Source organism: Lissotriton vulgaris, chromosome 3_1 (assembly GCF_964263255.1).
Source record: "Lissotriton vulgaris chromosome 3_1, aLisVul1.2, whole genome shotgun sequence".
NCBI classification, from domain to species: domain Eukaryota; kingdom Metazoa; phylum Chordata; class Amphibia; order Caudata; family Salamandridae; genus Lissotriton; species Lissotriton vulgaris.
The window spans coordinates 1,801,824,141-1,801,842,434 of NC_141689.1; positions in this window are offsets into that span (position 1 = coordinate 1,801,824,141).

An 18,294-nucleotide genomic window follows, 5' to 3' on the forward strand; every position below is an offset into this window, starting at 1 on the left:
TATAAACCTTCTGATACCATAGCTTTCCTCCATTGCTTCATCTGATCTTCCTGTGACATACCAAAATATAGTGGAAGAGGCCCTAAATATCTCCCATTCTGGTTCCTCTCTCGTTCAAATGCTTCAGTCTCCCATTCTTCTAAAGCCTCATACTGGGTTAACCTAAGTCTTTGTTCTAGCTCATTCATTCTTAATCTCTGAAGAATTAGTCCATTAAACGTACCATTTTCTGGGAAAGCTAGAATTCCATCTTTTTTTGTATATTCTATCCAATTCTCCATCCATACACAAGTATGATATCCTCTTTCTTTCATCATAAAGGAAGCAGGCAGTTTTGGCGGTGGGATAAGAATTCCCTCTCTAGTCATCACAGGTTTATCTTTCTTAAAGAAATTCTTAATTTTCTTTATTAATGACATCTCTCTTTTCGCTCCATACATTTTGGATAAACGATGTTTAAAAGAGTACTCCACAAACTCTAGAAGTCTCCTGTCAGCGTGATCTACACCTGCAGTCAAATCAGAATCAGACATACAATTTCTCTCTAACCCATGCTAACAAATCTTCTATCTAATGTACAATTAACACTCAGGCTCTTACTGTCTTTATAACCCATACCAGTGCGACTTCTATCTAACAACTAATCGGACTCAGGCTCACACTAGTTTTCAGACCAATGCTAGCGCTGCCTTTTTTTACGTCAGTTTCACTCCTTACTACTAACACCTCCTTTACAATTCCGCATCAGTCATACGCCCGCTGTTTCAACCTATCCCAGCGCAGCTCTCTGTGACGTTACTGCAACTCCGGCGACTGACCCTCCCTTCACAAGGTAATGCGCAAACGTATTTCTTTAAAATAAAATCTGTTCGTAACCACATAAAAACATTTGCTACTCTGCCTGTTCTACTAAACAAAAGCGGTACAAAAGGGGGTGGTGATGGACGGAGCATCTGATCCAATCAAACACTCACACCCAGTCAAGAGATCTGGGTTTAATCCATCACCGTTCTTTAGCCCACTCTGCCGCCCCAGTTCAGACATGGCCATATGCAAATCAGTCTGACCCTGTGCCTCATGGGAACAGTCCAGCCCGAACTGCCAAGCCATGCCTTCGCTGGACCGGAAACAAGCTTCCTAGGACCGGTTTCTGGCATTACAGCCGTCTTCAGCCAGGCTTGCTTGAATCCAGTGGCAAAGTGAGCAAGGGACTCACGTCTGAGCATACCCTGCCAACTTCTGGCGAACAAAGCGGTACAAAAGGGGTGTGGTGATGGACGGAGCATCTGAACCAATCAAACACTCACACCCAGTCAAGTGATCTGGGTTTAATCCATCACCGTTCTTTAGCCCACTCTGCCACCCCAGTTCAGACATGGCCATATGCAAATCAGTCTGACCCTGTGCCTCATGGGAACAGTCCAGCCCGAACTGCCAAGCCGTGCCTTTCCTGGACCGGAAACAAGCTTCCCAGGACCGGTTTCTGGCATGCCAGCCGTCTTCAGCCAGGAAAGGCATGGCTTGGCAGCTTGGAGGCAATTTCCTCCAAGCGATAGGTCATCATACTGCGTAGATGCAGTTGACGCAGGCGCAATAACATTTTTCCCATTAGCAGTCATTTTAGAATTTTGCTTGAGTTTCTAGTTAGTAAAACATGTAGGCAAGCATCTCTATCTGTTGTGTACAATGTTGTGCGCATTAGTTTACACAATATGTGGTTAATACAATATTCGAAGTTAAATGAGAGGATTTATTCCGAGCAAGTCTCTTTTCTACGAGTCCTTGGTCCATCACTCCTACTACTCTGTACACAATATGCTGCCATGACTGAACTGCTGGTAAAGGAAGTAGCCTTTCAGCAGCATGAGGGTAGCGCTTTCGGCACGCCTCCTGGTCCAACAAGATCGTAATCTGTGAGACAGGCCTATGTCATGGGACACACATGCATGATTATGTTTGCTCAAGACTAAAAAAAATCAGATCCTGTGATCCACACATTGTTGCAGCTGGAGTTCTATGGGCATGGGAGCACGCCTGTCACCATACGAGGGAAATTTTCGCCCCAACATCGGTACAACTAAAGCTTTATTCCACGCTTAGGGGACCACTTCCAAAGATGTGGACAAATTGCAGATTGCTAGCATGGGTGGGCCAAGATTGCTCCATGCAAATTTCCATTCTTATGGTAGAATTGGGTCTGATGGACAGTCAAAGAGATTGACCAGACACCGGAGTTCATCCAAACATAATAGCTTGACCTTCTTCAAGAGCAGGCCTTGGCTGGGTAGGCCCATTGCAGTGGAAGATAGGGCCTTTTGCCTGCTGTCAAAGTTCTGTGACGATTTTAGAAAACTTATCACGGAATAATTCAGAGAAACTAATATAGGGGTCTTTTGAGTGATCAAAATAATCATCTTCAAAATCTTTATTCGGGTTAGAGTAAAAACATAAAAGTACACATACAGTTCCACAACATATAAAATACCTGTCATGACAATATTACATTTAGAAGGGTAAAACAATAAATACAGGATGTTACCCAATTCATAAAACACATTTGGGCCTCAACAAGTGCAACATGCATAGTCATAACAGAGTAACATCTGCATAGATAAAATGTTATTTCATCAGAGCCATAATAAGGTACTAAAGTGATATTGCATTTTTAAGAGATTCAGCAGAACCAGATGAAACATAACATCAATGTGCATATGTATCATGCTAAAATAACCAGCGCAATGAAGGAGCACAAAGTGAAAATTTAGGAGATGGAGACCAGGACCAGCAGACCGTATTTAATGGCTTCATTTCAAATACTTGGTCACGGCAGATACAATAGGTTCCCTAGTCTCCAAGCAGAGCAGCCTAAGGATTGGGCAGTACTGCCTGCATCCCAACTAGCTGCAGATTTGGATGATCCAATTTTTCCCCGATGCTAATGCAACCTGGGCAGAAGAACACAAAAATTGACCGAGATTCTTCTGCCTGTAGGCATACCAGACATGTGAGGTTGACACTGATGTTAAAACGCTATTTTGACGTAAAAGGTAAGAAGGGCAAAGTGCCATATAGCAATTTAAGGAATACATTACTGGCTGCTGGGTCATCCCCATAATCAAAGAAAGGCTCAAATTCTGTGTGAGGTTTAACTTGCAGAAAATCATCTGAAAGGGAGCCACAGTTTACCCTTTCCATACCTTTCTCCCACCTCCGTTTCCAAAAATATTTCTTTAGTACTTTCCTTGAAAGAGGATTGGAGCCATCATCCTAGTATTCACCCAAGCCAAGTTCAATCAGATACTCTTTTGCAAAGCGATTTGTCTAAGGCCACAATGTCCTTGAGAGAATGACAATCGGATAGGGCAGGGGAATTCTTACATCTATGCCAAAAAAGGAGAGGATGTAGCTCAGCTTTAAAAGCCACTAGCTCAAGGCCCAGGTGACGTAGCATAGGTATTAGTGGGGTGCTCTTCTATAGATTAACATGGGTGCCTAGAAAGTTGTTTTCAGCTGTACTCAGTTCCATTATATTTTTGCATCCGCATGTCTCTGCTCCATTGAGCCCGCTGGCCTCTACCTTGGCACTATAGACCTTTATAATGGGTGAAATATGCTTTGTTTTAGAAAGCTTGAGAGGTCTAGGATAGCTGCAGCATGGTGTGTTATATTAGGGCATTTTTCCTGACCTGAGTAGACCTGGTCATATTTTAGTATAGCGTGTATCCTAGATTTTTGAAGTCCATAACTTTTTCGAATGGAGCACCATCGAGGGTAATAGAGCCAGTGAAAGACCTGTGTGTCAAAAGTGACCTTCAGGTCCACAAAGACCAGATATAAGTGTTATTTACCAAGTAAAATGGTCTTCCAGTAAAAGGACGTGAAGTTGAAGACCTGGTCAATGGTACTGATCTGGCTTTTAAAGCCCACTTGTAGATGAGATTGGGCCCTGTGTTCTTCAATTCATTGCTCCAGGTGGTACAATATCTGCGTACTAAATACTTTTTGAGTTACATAATTTAGACTATCCCCAGTGCTCGAGGTCAAATAGAAACAGGTCCACCAGAACCCCATACGGACCTGCAGCTATGGATTTATTGGCCCTCATGGTCTCACGTAGGGCTATAGTAATTGAACAGAATGATGGGACAGTGTAGGATTCCCAGGGCTTTCATCACCAAAGCTCTTGACTGGGGTGGGGTCATAGAGATCTAGGAAGTACTAGTGCAGCGTCTCCAGATGGATGGAGTCAGCTAGGTGAGTTGAAGAACTATGCCCTTTGTTGAATACTAGTCACCAGAACATCTTAGTATTCCTTATGACTGAAGCGTCCTACAAATCATCCCAAAACTGGAAATCCCAGACATTCCAGGCGTTATGTAAGATCTTGTATTGTTTTACTGTAAGCTCTAATACCAGGGAAGTCCCCTTTCGCAAGGTCCATCTGCAGTTCGAGTTTCACACTCCTGCAAGTTTTATTGAACCAAGTGCGAGTTGGTTTGGGAGCGCTACCTGTGGTGGTGCGATTAGATGTAAAGCACTCCCCCCAATGTACAACACAGGGTATGGCATGGGTACCCACAAACATTTTCCCGGGAGCCGCAAAGTTTGGTTTTTGGTGTGACCGAGGGCTGCACTGATGCCGGCGGGGGGGGTGTAAAGTGGGTGTAAGGGAAGTGTAGCATGCATATCTACTGGCTGACCTCAATTGGGCAATGTGAAACAAGAAAACCTGGGATGAATCCTGGCTTCTTCACTTGACCAATTTGTGTAACCCCGAGCAATTGATTTATTTCAATGGCCCTCCTTTTTCTTCATTATCACATATAAGAGGACTTTGAAATACATGACTTTAGGATGCATACTGTACAAAACCATATCCTATGCTTGGATATAACCGCTAATGACGTTGTTTAGGGGAGGAGGGGGGGCTGAAAAGCATGGATGTTTCTAAATTCATGTTTGAAAAACATTGCATTATAATAAATAAAATACTTTTGACTGCACTGCTATAAATTGATTCACTAAGGTAAAATGGTTCTATAGGTCAATAAAATACACTTTTTGAATCTTGAATAGAATATAGTATTTTTACATGCTTGCTGTCTTTAAAAATGAAGATGCTCTTAAAATTAAGTTCCTAGTTCCTTCCTTTTGTTAAACTGCAATTAACCTTTAAATAAGTGCTTGGTGTATATTTAACACATTTTTAATGTTAGGCCTGAGTCAAAGAAACAGCAGTCCTGTGCTTCTCAGGGGGGCCCATGTAAAGGTCAGGAGGGCTGCACTTTGAGTGTCACTGGAGTATGGTGTATTGTTGGCATCACATGGACTCTATTTTCTACAGAGTGCAAATGTTCTAATTCAGCTGTAGCTTTAAGAAGAACCCTCTTAATTGTGACCCTAAGGTCTGGGTGGAGAGCCACTTTGACCCATTTGATTCTCCTCCCATCATTGGAATGTATCAAGTCTAAAGTGTGTTAAGTAAGGACCGTCTCAGGCTGATTGGGGTGAATATTCAAAGAACAGTGCAGGGCATTGTGCTCACAATCGGATCTAGGGAGTTCCCTCATATCCACTAGGTTGTGCCAAATTGGAATGGCTACCATTATATAATCAATCCTACTTGTGGCAGTAGGGCGATTAAAGATGTAAAACACCTCACTTTCTGACAGGGTATGACTATTGCAGGCCCTAAGCCCAAGCATAACTGTAAGTGATAAGACCTGCAATGATAAGGCCCTCCTGTAATGCAAATACATTCCTATGGCTGGCTAGCTGATGCAAGCTGGGGGATTCACCACCCCCTCTGTCCCTTAACTGTATATATGATAAATATAATACAGATGAGAGTCTATCCCTGAAAGCTTGATGTCTTATACTTCATGGGACTCGATATCCAATAGGCGAGTTTTGCATTCAATGAAATGCAAACCCAAATCAGAGGCACCACCCGAAGGATGACTGCTCCCACTACGGAAAGCTAGTTTAAAAAAAAGTAACAAACCCAGGCCTGTACACAGGCTCAGTGCACCACATTTCCTGGAGGAGGCACACATCGAAAGAGTCGATAAATGCACCCCACTCAGGATCATCCAACTTTGCTATGACCCCAGCCACATGCAAAGATAACAAATGAGCTGGCTTCTGATTCGTGAAATGGTCCTCCTGGGAATAGGTCAAGGAGGCTAAGTTCCCATCACCAGCAGTGAGACTTTCCCTTCTAGATTTGGAGACTGAGGTTACTGGCTCCCTAAGAGCTGTGTTTTCCGTGACCTCTACAGAAGCAAATGGGGATCCAAGGCCCAGTCAATCCACCATGGAAGTATCGAAAGTGGTAGAGGGATGGGGTTTTTGTTAGAGAAAACCCCATTTGGATAAATGTGCCGGGGGAAGTCTTCGCACAGCTTTAGTCCGACTAGTCTCTCCATTAGCATTTTTTACTTCAGTGTTAGCTGTATCAGGTCAGAGGACCCTAGATGCGCGAAGATAGCGCAGATGCACCTAGCATATAAAATGTTAGAGCAGACAATTGAATAGCAATGGCGAAATTCTCTAATATAGTCCATACACTTGTTGCTGAGGGAGTGTTTGTCTTCATGAGTGCCTGCCCTTAATTTGGGGACTCCTACCATATACACTGTCCCTGTGCAGTTTTCCTGTGTAATTCTCATGTTGCCTCTATGGTCGGCCCTAGATGGAATATTATTGGGAAGGGCTCTACTCTTTTGCTCGGCTAAGGATTTGATGCATACCAAGGTGGAGGAGGTAGAAAGAAAAGGCAGCAGAAGATGCTTAGCTGGGGGCCTATCAGGACTCATACTTTTTGAGTGGAAAGGTGGACCATTTGTTTGATTGATCCCCACGCAATTATCTTTACGCTTATCGAGGTTGAGTAAGGTGGGGAAAAGGCATGTGCAGTAGGTGTGGATACAGGTGGAGGTGTTGGAGGCTTCAAGACCCCTACTTCAGCTGTTAGAGAGGTTACTTGCGCCCTTAAAGTTGTAATCTTTTCTTGAAGCTGCTTAAGTAGTGTACATATTCCAGCAGGGCCCATGCAGGGAATACCCTAAGAGGAAACCTATTTTGGCTGATGATGGAGGGGCGACCAAAGGAGAGCCATCAGCTGGCTCATGGTAGGCCAAAGTCAGATGTATTACATGGTTTAGGGCTTGTGGGTGCACCCCTGAGGCTAATGCCTCATTTTGTGAAGGAAATAGGGTAGCAAGTGCAGCAAACCTATTAGAGCACAGGGTGATATAATCAGGAGGCCTATCCCTAGGATAGGTACAGCAGTAGACTCCACCGGGGGAGGGTAAATAGGAAGGAAAACAACTGGTACAACTGGACCCTATTTGGTGGCACTAGTAGCCAAGGAATTTTCCCTCTTCCTCCTGGCAAATATGTGGGCAACTTTGCTGCACATTTTAGGTAGTGGTCCACCCTGCTCGCCTCCCCTGTAGTGACTCAACCTCTTCAATTAGGGTGTCAATATTGTTCAAATTTAAGGGCAGACAAGGTTTGACCGGGTCCATACCTAACAAAAGCGTTTTTGTTTTATTTTTCTTCCTCTCTAGTGTCTCTGCTGCTTTGCACTTTCCTACAACTGATATTTACTTGGCGCCCCAAAAAAAGAGTTATAATACAATAGATATTAAGTGGTAAATTAGTATAGTGAAATATGAAAGTTATTTGAGTGGTGGCTATGTTAGTCAGTTATTTGGATTGAGAAGGATAGTGGAGGGATTGAAGAGGGGAAAAGGCTTTCATTTATATAGCACTTGCTACCCTTGATGGGGTGTTAAAGCGCTTTTTCGGCAAGTAGCACTACTTCTGTACCCATAAAGGATTAGTGGTGAATTAGTATCGCGAAATATACAAGTGATTTGAGTGGTGGATATTGATGAAGCGAACTTTTAAAATGTATTTAGCTTCCGTTCGCAGACTTAAACTCCCATAATTAATAATATATTAATGTGTTGCATGTTTTTGTATTAATTCAACCTAGAATAATGTGCACCTTCATAAACACGCGGGACTAATAATATGTGTTTTTGTTGCATTTGTCACTACGTTTGAATAATATATTAACTTTCTCTTTCTGTTTTGTCAACATTAACTGCGGCTGTTTTAAATAATAGCATGTGCTTATTCTTAAATGTGCTCTTGTTTATGTTGTGTCTTTTATGTGACAGAGTTTTGTTCATTTGTTGTGCTTAAAGCTTGGTAACATAGACTAATGGGTTAACATTAGTAAGGAGGGTGGGTAACAGAATATTCTTCATTACTTGAATTAATTGATGTCTTGTGTTTCCTTGCATACTAGAGTCTCGGTAAAAGAGGCCTGTGGCCTATTCTAAAATGGATGTCCGAAGTCCTGTCGAGATGGGCCATGCACAGCAAAGAGTAAAAAAAAAAGTGTTTTGTTCATAATCTTCAAAAAGCAAATACGTGGAAGCTGAACTGTGCGGAATGTGCCTAGCATTGTATAACTTTCATTGCCAAGGACAGGACATAGCGGCGGAAAAGCTTGAGCTGAGGAAGCAACAAACTGATTTTTTATTAAATGTTGCAAGTTCTTCGGAAGAGCTTGTGTCGCACGTAGACAAAGGACAATGCCGCTTTTTAAGAATATGGGTTTTGAATGAGAAGGCGATGACTTCATGGACTGACATTTGACGACCAATCATTTTGCGAGTTGGTCTGTAATTTGCATTCTTTTAGTTAGTTTTTGATAGAGAAAAGGTATAAAACTTGGTCCCTTGGGAGGAGCTTTGTTGGCTCGTTCCTGTTCTCGTGAGATGCTGTCGAACTTTTGACTCACGTAAGACATCTTTGATCTTTATATTTTCCCTTTAGGTTTCATTAGTCTAGACAGGGAAATAGGGCTTAGGGGATGAGACCCAAAATGCTTTAAACATTTCTCATGCTGATTTTGATTTAAGCTGACAGTCCAATGTGCCTAACTAAATAAAATGATGTTTATTAATTGCAAATAAAAGAATTAATTTCTTGAAAATGCTCTTTGCTTGATAATAAAGTTAATAAAATAGATTTTAAAATGACAAGCTGGACTTGTTCTTTTCGTATTTAGTTACCATCAGTTAATCCATTGCCTAAAGAGTTTCGATTAATTAGGTCATATGATTCAGTTGGTCAATTCATGTCTCAGTCATTTATGGGCCTGGTGTTAAAATTGTGAATAATTGTGAGTATTCTGGTGTAGAGATAGTATTTATGAGACTGAATTTCCTTTGGCCCGCTGGATCAATTTTCTGGTAGCAGAGTTCGGTTACTATGGTAACTGACATGTTACATGGTAATTACATAGGATACATGTTTAATACATGTTAAGTTTTGTCTAGTTGTTATATGTTGTCGAAAGGTTTTTCCCAGCAGTGTGAAAAATCCTAGTTATGTGCCGGCAGGGTAGTGTGACAGGTAAAGTTGCAGAGTTCATTTGTTCTGTTTTTAAATTAGTGGTATTGAAATATCACTAAGTGTTGCGGACGTACAGCACAAGTTTAGGAATTTTAGGTACGACAGGTTGTATGTATAGTGAGGTTTGTCTATGAACTTGTAGCTCTGAGTATAGGGACTAGGAGCCCGTTTTAAAACTCGTTGTCAAAAGAGTAGTAGGATTTTACCGAGCTTGTGTGAAGGGTAAGGTAGCGTTGTCTATTCTAACTGGCGATTGTGGATTTCTATTGGTTGGTTAGAGTCCTGCCAAAGATTTCATGTATACATGGATAGGGTTTTCCGTATGAATGTGTAAAACTGTTTTTGTGAAAATAGCGTTGTCTTTTCACGAGAGTGAAATCTTGAATGCCTGGTAAAACTGTCACTTTGTTTAGCGAAACGGACAAATAGTTTGTTTTTCCGTAGTTATTAACTGAAATTCATTAAAAAGAATTGTTTTAAAATGGCGCTGTGAAAATATTTTGTGTAGGAGGGGTGAGTTTACGGAGTAACACGCGCAGCTTCGCTGCAGCGGTAGTATACGTCACAGGGTTCGCGCTGCGATTGGTTAACATACGTCACAGCAAGCGCAGTGGTTGGTTCACGTGACCAAAACAAGCTGTTAGCTGATTGGTCCTTTCTGAAAACAGTATTCTCATTGGTTGAGCAAGGTAGTGACGTGGCTTAACCTGATTGGCTTGTTGGTGAGTTTCGCGCATGGATTGGTTAGAGTAGCGGAACAACAAGGAAATACTTACGATTTTTTGTAAATTAAACGGAATAGTTTTAAATCATGAGTTATTGGTATAAAGAAGAAAAGAAGTCTTCATGGTTTTAGAAATTTAAAAATGTATTCAATCCTGACAAGAAAATTGAAGCGCGTGGTGGAAAATTACTTCCTAAGTACAAAACACCCGCAGCATATATGGAAGGAGAATATGGTTATCATACGGTTCTCTGGTTTGAAAATTGGACGCAATATACCAAGAATGATGGTGTTTTAGCGTGGCCAGAAGATGGATCGTTTAATGCTAAAGTTTTAAGAAACTTAAGAGATAAAATGAGGGTTCTTACGCCAAAGCCCAGACCCACACAGTTTGAAGCTTTAGTTGGTTGGGAAATTGAAATGATGGAGCTCGAACGAGAAAATTGTGGAACATCAAGAGGCCCAAAATTAGATATAAATAGGGAAACTCATCAGGATAGAGTGCGTTGTTGGAGAAGAGCAGACATGCATGATGTTTTGTACCCAGTTAGAGAAATGGTTATTGAAACTTCCGGTCAAAAGAATTCCCGGAAAAAAGGTCATCTTGATGAAGAATTAGATGATGCAGTTTTAGAAGAAATTCTTACTAATCCACCACCTTATCAGCCAAGCTGTTCACAGTCTACCCAGAGAGGAATTTCCCCTAGTGCACCTCCTAGAGAGGTTGATGAAAATTCACCCAGATTTTTAAGATTACCTGAAAGGGCAAGGTCAAGAAGTAAATCAAATACTCCAAAAGAAAGCAGAAATTATCCAGAAATTTCAGATTTGAGAAATAATTTTCAGAAAAATGATAAAAGAGCAGAGGTACCTGAAAATATACCAAACATATCAGATTATTTAAAAGCGATGGGAGAATTAATTCAGCAATTAACAAAAGGGATGGAAGCAGTACCAGTACCAGTAACAATTGGTCCGATTGTACCGGTTTTTGAACAAGGTGAAAACAGACATACAGTTTTGACGAATCCATTAAATGCGGAAATTTAGAAAGTGGCTGAAAATTTTTATTCTGAATTAATGGAAATTCATCGAGATAAAACAATGCCAAATTTAACTTTTAATCAAAGTTTGCCAAATGGTGTCACACCATCAGCTGCAGGTTCTGATTCTGGGTCTTTGGAAAAGACCACGAATAAAACAGATTTAACACCGATTCCACTAATCCCACAAGTTCCTGAGTGTAAACAACTTGATGTTGCAAAATTAAAAGCAGATTTAGAAGAATTAATTATTGGCACAATTGGTACTGATTGTTTGAAGCAATATCAGGATGATGAACTGTTGTTTATTTGCAAAAGTATTCAATGGAAAACAAAAAATCAATATGATCAATTTGTAGAAGTGGCTGCTGAATTAGATATAGATTTAAGTCGACAGAAGCAATTGCAAAAACATTACAGAGTGGATTTTTCTGAGAAAGATATTGAGAACCTGAATACCACAGGCAGGATAACCCATGTAAAAGAGTTAATTGTGTTTCTAAAAAGATTAGGTGGATGAAGTAAATGGAGAGTTAAATGGACAAAGAAAAGAGAAGAAGAAAAGAGAGAAAGAGGGGAAGTTTTAAATGAATTTCCTATGAGGGAAATAGCTGGTGGAGGTTATGTTCATGTTCCATGGACAAGACGGGACATTCTGCTTTTTACAAATGATTTCCCTCGACTGAGAGAAAAGCCAGTAGAATGGTATCGTCAGGTTGACAGATTTATAAAAGTTTCAAAAGTTTTGTGATTGATCTTAATGGTTTCTTTGACATTATTGTCCCATCAGATCTTTGGACAGAATGTAACATTTCTGTTGGTTGGCCCAGATAAGAACCAGCTCGACATAAAATAACAGGTGCTCCTTCCGACGATGTCATGGATTACTATGACAAAGTAATTGTCTGGCTGAAAAACAAGATTCCTGCAAAAGAGGTAGATTGGGTTAAAATAGACAGAACAAACCAAGAACCAAAAGAATCAGTTCATTCCTTTTATGAAAGAATACTTCTGGTATTTAAACAATACAGTGGCTATGAAAAATTAAGTGAAAAGGACATGAGCCACTTGATTTATAGATTTGTTTATGGCTTGAAACCTGACATTGGAGAAATGATTAGAAACAGAATTGTCGGCTGGCAATCACTTTCAGTTGACGACATCCTGAGAAAAGCAAAATACTGCAGTGATGAGACAGATGCAAAGCAAAAGAAGCTTAAGGAAAAGGCAATGTGGGCACAAGTGAAGGTAGCTGAACAGCAGATAGCAACCGTAGAAAATAACAATTTCCAGCAGAATCCAGGAAAGTTCGAGGGGAACTTTGTGAATAAGCCAAAATTTAATATAAATATTGAAGAGCTAAAACAAAAGCTCCCATGTTTTAATTGCGGCGAAATTGGACACTGGAAGCGAGAGTGTAAAAATCTGCTCAGAAATTTCAAAAATTCATTATTAAATCCACAGATGCAGAATGAGATCAATCAGCAGCAACAGCTACAGCGACAGTTAGTGAATCAGCAGAGCCAATTGAATCAGCAGAGCCAAATTCCACAGCCACCTCTGCCAAATTGTATGAATGCACAAAGATACAGTCCTGAGATGGGATTCTGCGGAGCTGAACAGGTAAACAGATCACAAAAAGTGAATGTGTCGAATGTCTCAACAATTTTGGCTAAAAGAAAATGAGAGCAGTCATTCGGAAGATTACTCATGACTGTGCCTGAGAGAGGAAGAAGAGTGTGTACTTGGAGCCACTCTTGAGGTAGATAAGGCAGGTCCATTTGTAAATGGTAAAGTGAATGATAAAGATATCACTTTTCTTGTGGACACTGGTGCTACCCGTTCTACTGTTAGATCAGTGGAAATTGAAAATCTTCCTCTCTCGGGTGAGACAATCCAGGTGGTTGGCGTAGCTAATCAACAAATAAAGACAGATTTGACAAAACCAGTTGATGTAGAAATTGGAAATTACAAAGACAAACACAGATTTGTTGTCTGTAACAGCAGTCCCGTTAACCTATTAGGTCGGGATTTGTTGTGTAAGATGAACTGTAAAATATATTGCTCACCGCATGGTATTGAGCTTCAGACTTTAGAAGAAGATGGTTTGTATAAATTAACAATGCTAATGGTTGATGAAGAAAATAAAATGTTTCCTGCTTTTGATAGAAACAATTTACCTGAAGAATTGAAAGAGGCAGTTAATTCGAAAATTTGGGATTTAACTGGTGATGAAATGGGTTTAATGAAACATGTGGACCCAGTAAAAATTACTGTAAAGCAAGGGATAGATTTTCCAAACATTCCCCAGTATAAAATGAAACCTGAAACTATTGAGGGTGTCATTCCTGTGATTGAAAAATTAATTAAGCAAGGTGTTTTAAGAGAGATTGAGAGCAGCCCATGTAATTCACCGATTATGGGAATCAAAAAGCCAAACAGAACTTACAGAATAGTTCAGGACCTGAGAAAGATTAACAAGATCGTTGTTCCTTGCTGTCCAGCTGTACCAAACCCAGCGGTAATTCTATACCAGATTCCGCCTAATGCAGAATGATATACGGTCATTGACCTATGTAATGCCTTCTTTACAGTTCCACTGCATCCAGATAGCCAACAAATGTTTGCGTTCAGATTCCAGGATCGCATTTTAGCATGGTGTCGTATTCCTCAAGGGTATACTGAAAGTCCATCTATCTTTAATCAGTTGTTAAAGAAATCCCTGGAACCCTGGAAGATTTAAAGTTGCCTGGAGAGTCAACATTGGTCCAGTATATTGATGACCTCCTTGTTGCAGGAAAAACTAGAGAAAATTGTGTAACGGACACCATTACACTTTTGAATCGATTAGCAGATGAAGGACATAAAGTGTCACTTGCGAAACTGCAGTTTTGCAAACAGGAGGTTAAATACCTTGGTCACAGAATTGCAAAGGGAATCAGACAAGTGACAATTGAAAGAATGAAAATGATTTGAGCAATACAACCACCAACAACACAAAGACAGATTAGAATGTTTTTAGGAATGGTTGGTTATTGTCGCCAATGGATTTGTGAGTTTTCAGTAATTGCAAAACCACTGCAGAGGCTGACAAAGGCAGACATTAAAGACCCGATTGTTTTGACAAAAACAGAATTAGAGGCTTTTGAAAAACTAAAGAGCAGTCTGTGTGAAGCTCCAGCTTTGGGGATGCCAGACTATGATAAAGAATTTGAGCTGTGTTGCAGTGAAAGGGAAGGTTGTGCATTGTCAGTTCTAATTCAGAAACATGGAAAAATGAGAAAACCAATAGCTTATTTTTCAGCTGTTCTTGATCCTGTTGCAAGAGCATTGCCAGGTTGCTTAAAAGCAGTGGCTGCAACAAGTGTAAGCCTTGAGCAAAGTGAAGGAATCATAATGGGGTTTCCTGTGAAAGTATATGTACCTCATTCTGTTGAAACACTTTTTACCAGAAGTAAAACACAGCACTTGTCGAGTAACAGATTGACCAAATATGAAAAGGTTATTCTGGGATCAGATAATGCATCTATTGCAAGGTGTGTTAATCTTAATCCCTCTACACTATTACCGGATGGTGTGGTTTCTGAAATAGATAATGAAGCTGATGATATTGATCATGAGTGTTTGGATGTTTTGGAATACTGTACTAAACCTAGAGGAGACCTTAAAGATGTGCCTTTACCAGAGTCAGACATTGTTTACTTTGTTGATGGCTCCTGTCTAAGAACAGACGAAGGCATTCTGAGAGCAGCATATTCAGTGTACACAGTTTCAGAAATAGTTGAAGGTTCAACTCTGGATGGAATTCGTTCAGCACAAGAGGCAGAATTAATTGGTTTAATACGTGCTTGTGAAAAAGCAAAAGGGAAAAAGGTTACCATAGTGACTGATAGTCAGTATGGATATGGCGTAGTCCATGACTATGGCCAGCTCTGGTCACAAAGAGGTTATTTGACCTCTGCGGGAACTCCAATCAGAAATGCATAATTGATCTAAAGTCTGATTGATGGCATTCAATTACCTAAAAAAATAGCTGTTGTCAAATGTGGAGCGCACAAGAAGGGAGAGTACTATATAACTAAAGGCAATTCCTTTGCAGATGAAACTGCACGTTACTGTGCAAAAAACAATCTTTCAATTAATCGGGAAAAGGACAATGATCATATTATGAACTCTCTCATGCTAATATCTGTAGTTGAAACATGGCAGGGAGTAAAGGATTTACAAGATGAGGCAAATGATGAGGAGAAAAACACATGGCTCAAAGAAGGTTGCAGACAGAGGGAGGAAGATGAAATTTGGGTTTACAAAGATGGCAGACCTGTTATGCCCAATTGCATGTTTGCTGACATGGCACGGATGTACCATGGTCCAGGTCATTTAGGTAGAGACCCAATGATTTGAATGTTGAGGGAAACCTGGTATAATCCAAAATTTAGGATTATTGCAGAGTCACTTTGCCAGAGATGTTTGATCTGCCAGCAAATCAATCCAAACAGAAAAACAGTTGTGAGCATGGGAACCATAGGACGGGAGGGTGGTCCTTTTACCAGGTTGCAAATGGATTTCATTGATATGCCACCACATAACAGGTTGAGATATGTCCTTGTTATTGTCTGTCTGTTTTCAAGATGGGTGGAAGCGTTCCCAACTCGTCACAATGACTCAGTTACTGTGGCAAAACTGCTTTTAAGGGAGATCATACCTAGGTACGGATTTACTGTGACCATTGAAAGTGATCGTGGCACACACTTTGAAAACAGATTGCTAAAATTAATTTGTGAGGCCTTCACCATTAAGCAGAAATTGCACTGCGCATACAGACCAGAAGCATCAGGTGTGGTTGAGCAAATTAATGGCACAATAAAAACTAGAATTTCAAAAATGTGCCTAGCTACAGGGATGAAGTGGACAGATGCACTTCCACTTGTTTTGATGTCTTTGAGGAGCACACCAGATAAAAAGACAGGTCTTATCCCTCATGATATACTCATGGGAAGAGTAATGAGACAGGCTTTTATACCAGTTGGAAAATTGTTAACAATAAATGAAAGTGCAATTATAGATTACTGTAAGCAGTTATCTGACGTGGTAACTTTTGTATTCCATCAGGTGGGAACAGATGTGATTTCAAAAGAAAAGGAGCAACATCATGATCTGTTGCCAGGAGACTGGGTCAGAACAAAGGTTCATCAGAGAAGGAACTGGTTGGTACCCAGGTGGAAAAAAGCAAGACAGGTGATACTAGTCACAACAAATGCTGTTAAATGTAAGGGTCTGAAGAGGTGGGTGCATGCAAGTCATATCATTCGTGTACCACCTCCTGATAACCCTGATGAGGATAGTGACGACACAACAACTGACTCCGACTCAGAAGGAGAACCTGAAGATACAGATTCTGACGATCGACAGGAAAGTCGACATCTGGAAGATTCTGATGCGGATCAGGCATCAAAAGAAAAAGATCTAGAAATTGTGGTTGTTGATTCAGAGAATGATGAAGATGTTCTAGAAAAAAGAACTGAAAAAGAAACTGTCAGAAGACAATCAAGATCAGGAGAGTATTGAAAAGCAGATTGGAAGCTCTGAAAGCATGAACGAAAATTCTGAAACTGGGAAGTTAGAAGTAATTCCAGAAGAAGAGGAGGATGAATTACAAAGTACCAGCTACAGGGATGTTGTTCCTAACGGAGTGAAACTGCAGAGTAAAGAAGTTCCTAGATACAGAATTGAAATCTCTGAAACTGACTCAGACGAGAGTGATGAAGAGTCTGATATAAGAAAATTCAGAAAAAGGGCTTAGAAAGCTGAATGTAATGAAACCGAGCCTAAGAAGAAACTCTTAAGAAAAGGTGATATCTGGCCGAAAGAAAATTTTAAGTTCAAGTTGGTGAACAAATCAAAGGAGCAGATTAATGAGATATCAAGTCAGAATAGTGAATCGGATAAAAAAGAACAAGCAGGAAAGAACAGTGAAGTAATTAGCAGAAAGGGCAAAAGACCATTGAAGCCAAATCAGAAGTACAAATCTCCTGAGTGGGCCTACATTATAATTCCACCAGTAGTTGAGATTAGCAGTAGTAGTAGTCAGGAGGATCTGGAAGAGAACAGTGACAATGATTAGAAATTATTTTTAGGTTGAGGTTTATTTTTGGCATAAGGTCAAAGAAATTGTGTTAGCTGGAAAAACACTTTTATGTGACGCAAGGTCGAAGAAAAGCTGTCAGAGGGTTACTAAAAAAAAAAAAAATTTTAATGGGAGGTGTTTATAGTATTACTACTACTATTTTTTAAATTTTTGTTTAAGTAAAAAAAAGAAAAGCCTAATACTGACAATTCAAGGTGTGCTATCTTCAGGAGATGTTGTAAAATGTCTTCTATTTGTGTGATTCTAATCATTTTAGTTTGGTTAATCCTAGCAGTCATTTTTCCTCTTGGTATAGACAAGGAGGATTATAAGTTAAATATGACGAGCAAAGCTGAATCTAAACAAGGTGCTCATGATGTTACAGGCAAAACTAACAGGGTTATTGAGCACAAGCCAGAGATCCACCAAGACAGATCTGTTGGTGATTTTTCTACTAATTCTTTTTCAAGACTCTTGACTAAGTATGTAAGAGTCATGGATGTCAAAGATTCTTATGTTTGTGTTAAGCTTCCTACTTCAGTTTCTGAAGGGGTCAAATATAATATGCTTCCCCTTACTTATGGAATAACATGTAGTGTTATAGCTAGTTTGTTCTATCAGACAGGTCGTCTGGAGTACTATTACTCAGACTTTGATGAAATTTTCGCTAACCTGAAAATTGTACATAGTCTTAACAAAGTTAGACCTGCTAGACAGATGAGGGAATTCTTTCTGGTAACTAATGAACTCACCTACAAGTATGTTTGCAAAAATAATTTAACCTGCAAAATAAGAGATGAAGAAAGATCTTTTCTCAAGTTGGTTAAGGAGAGGAGGGCGATTTACAAAAGAAATGATATGCTGAAACAGACTAAATCCAAGTTTTGGCAGCTCGAGGATGAGAAGCTTAATGTTGAAAATAGATATGCCCCTATTCACATAGATGATCCTGTTAGTGGAAA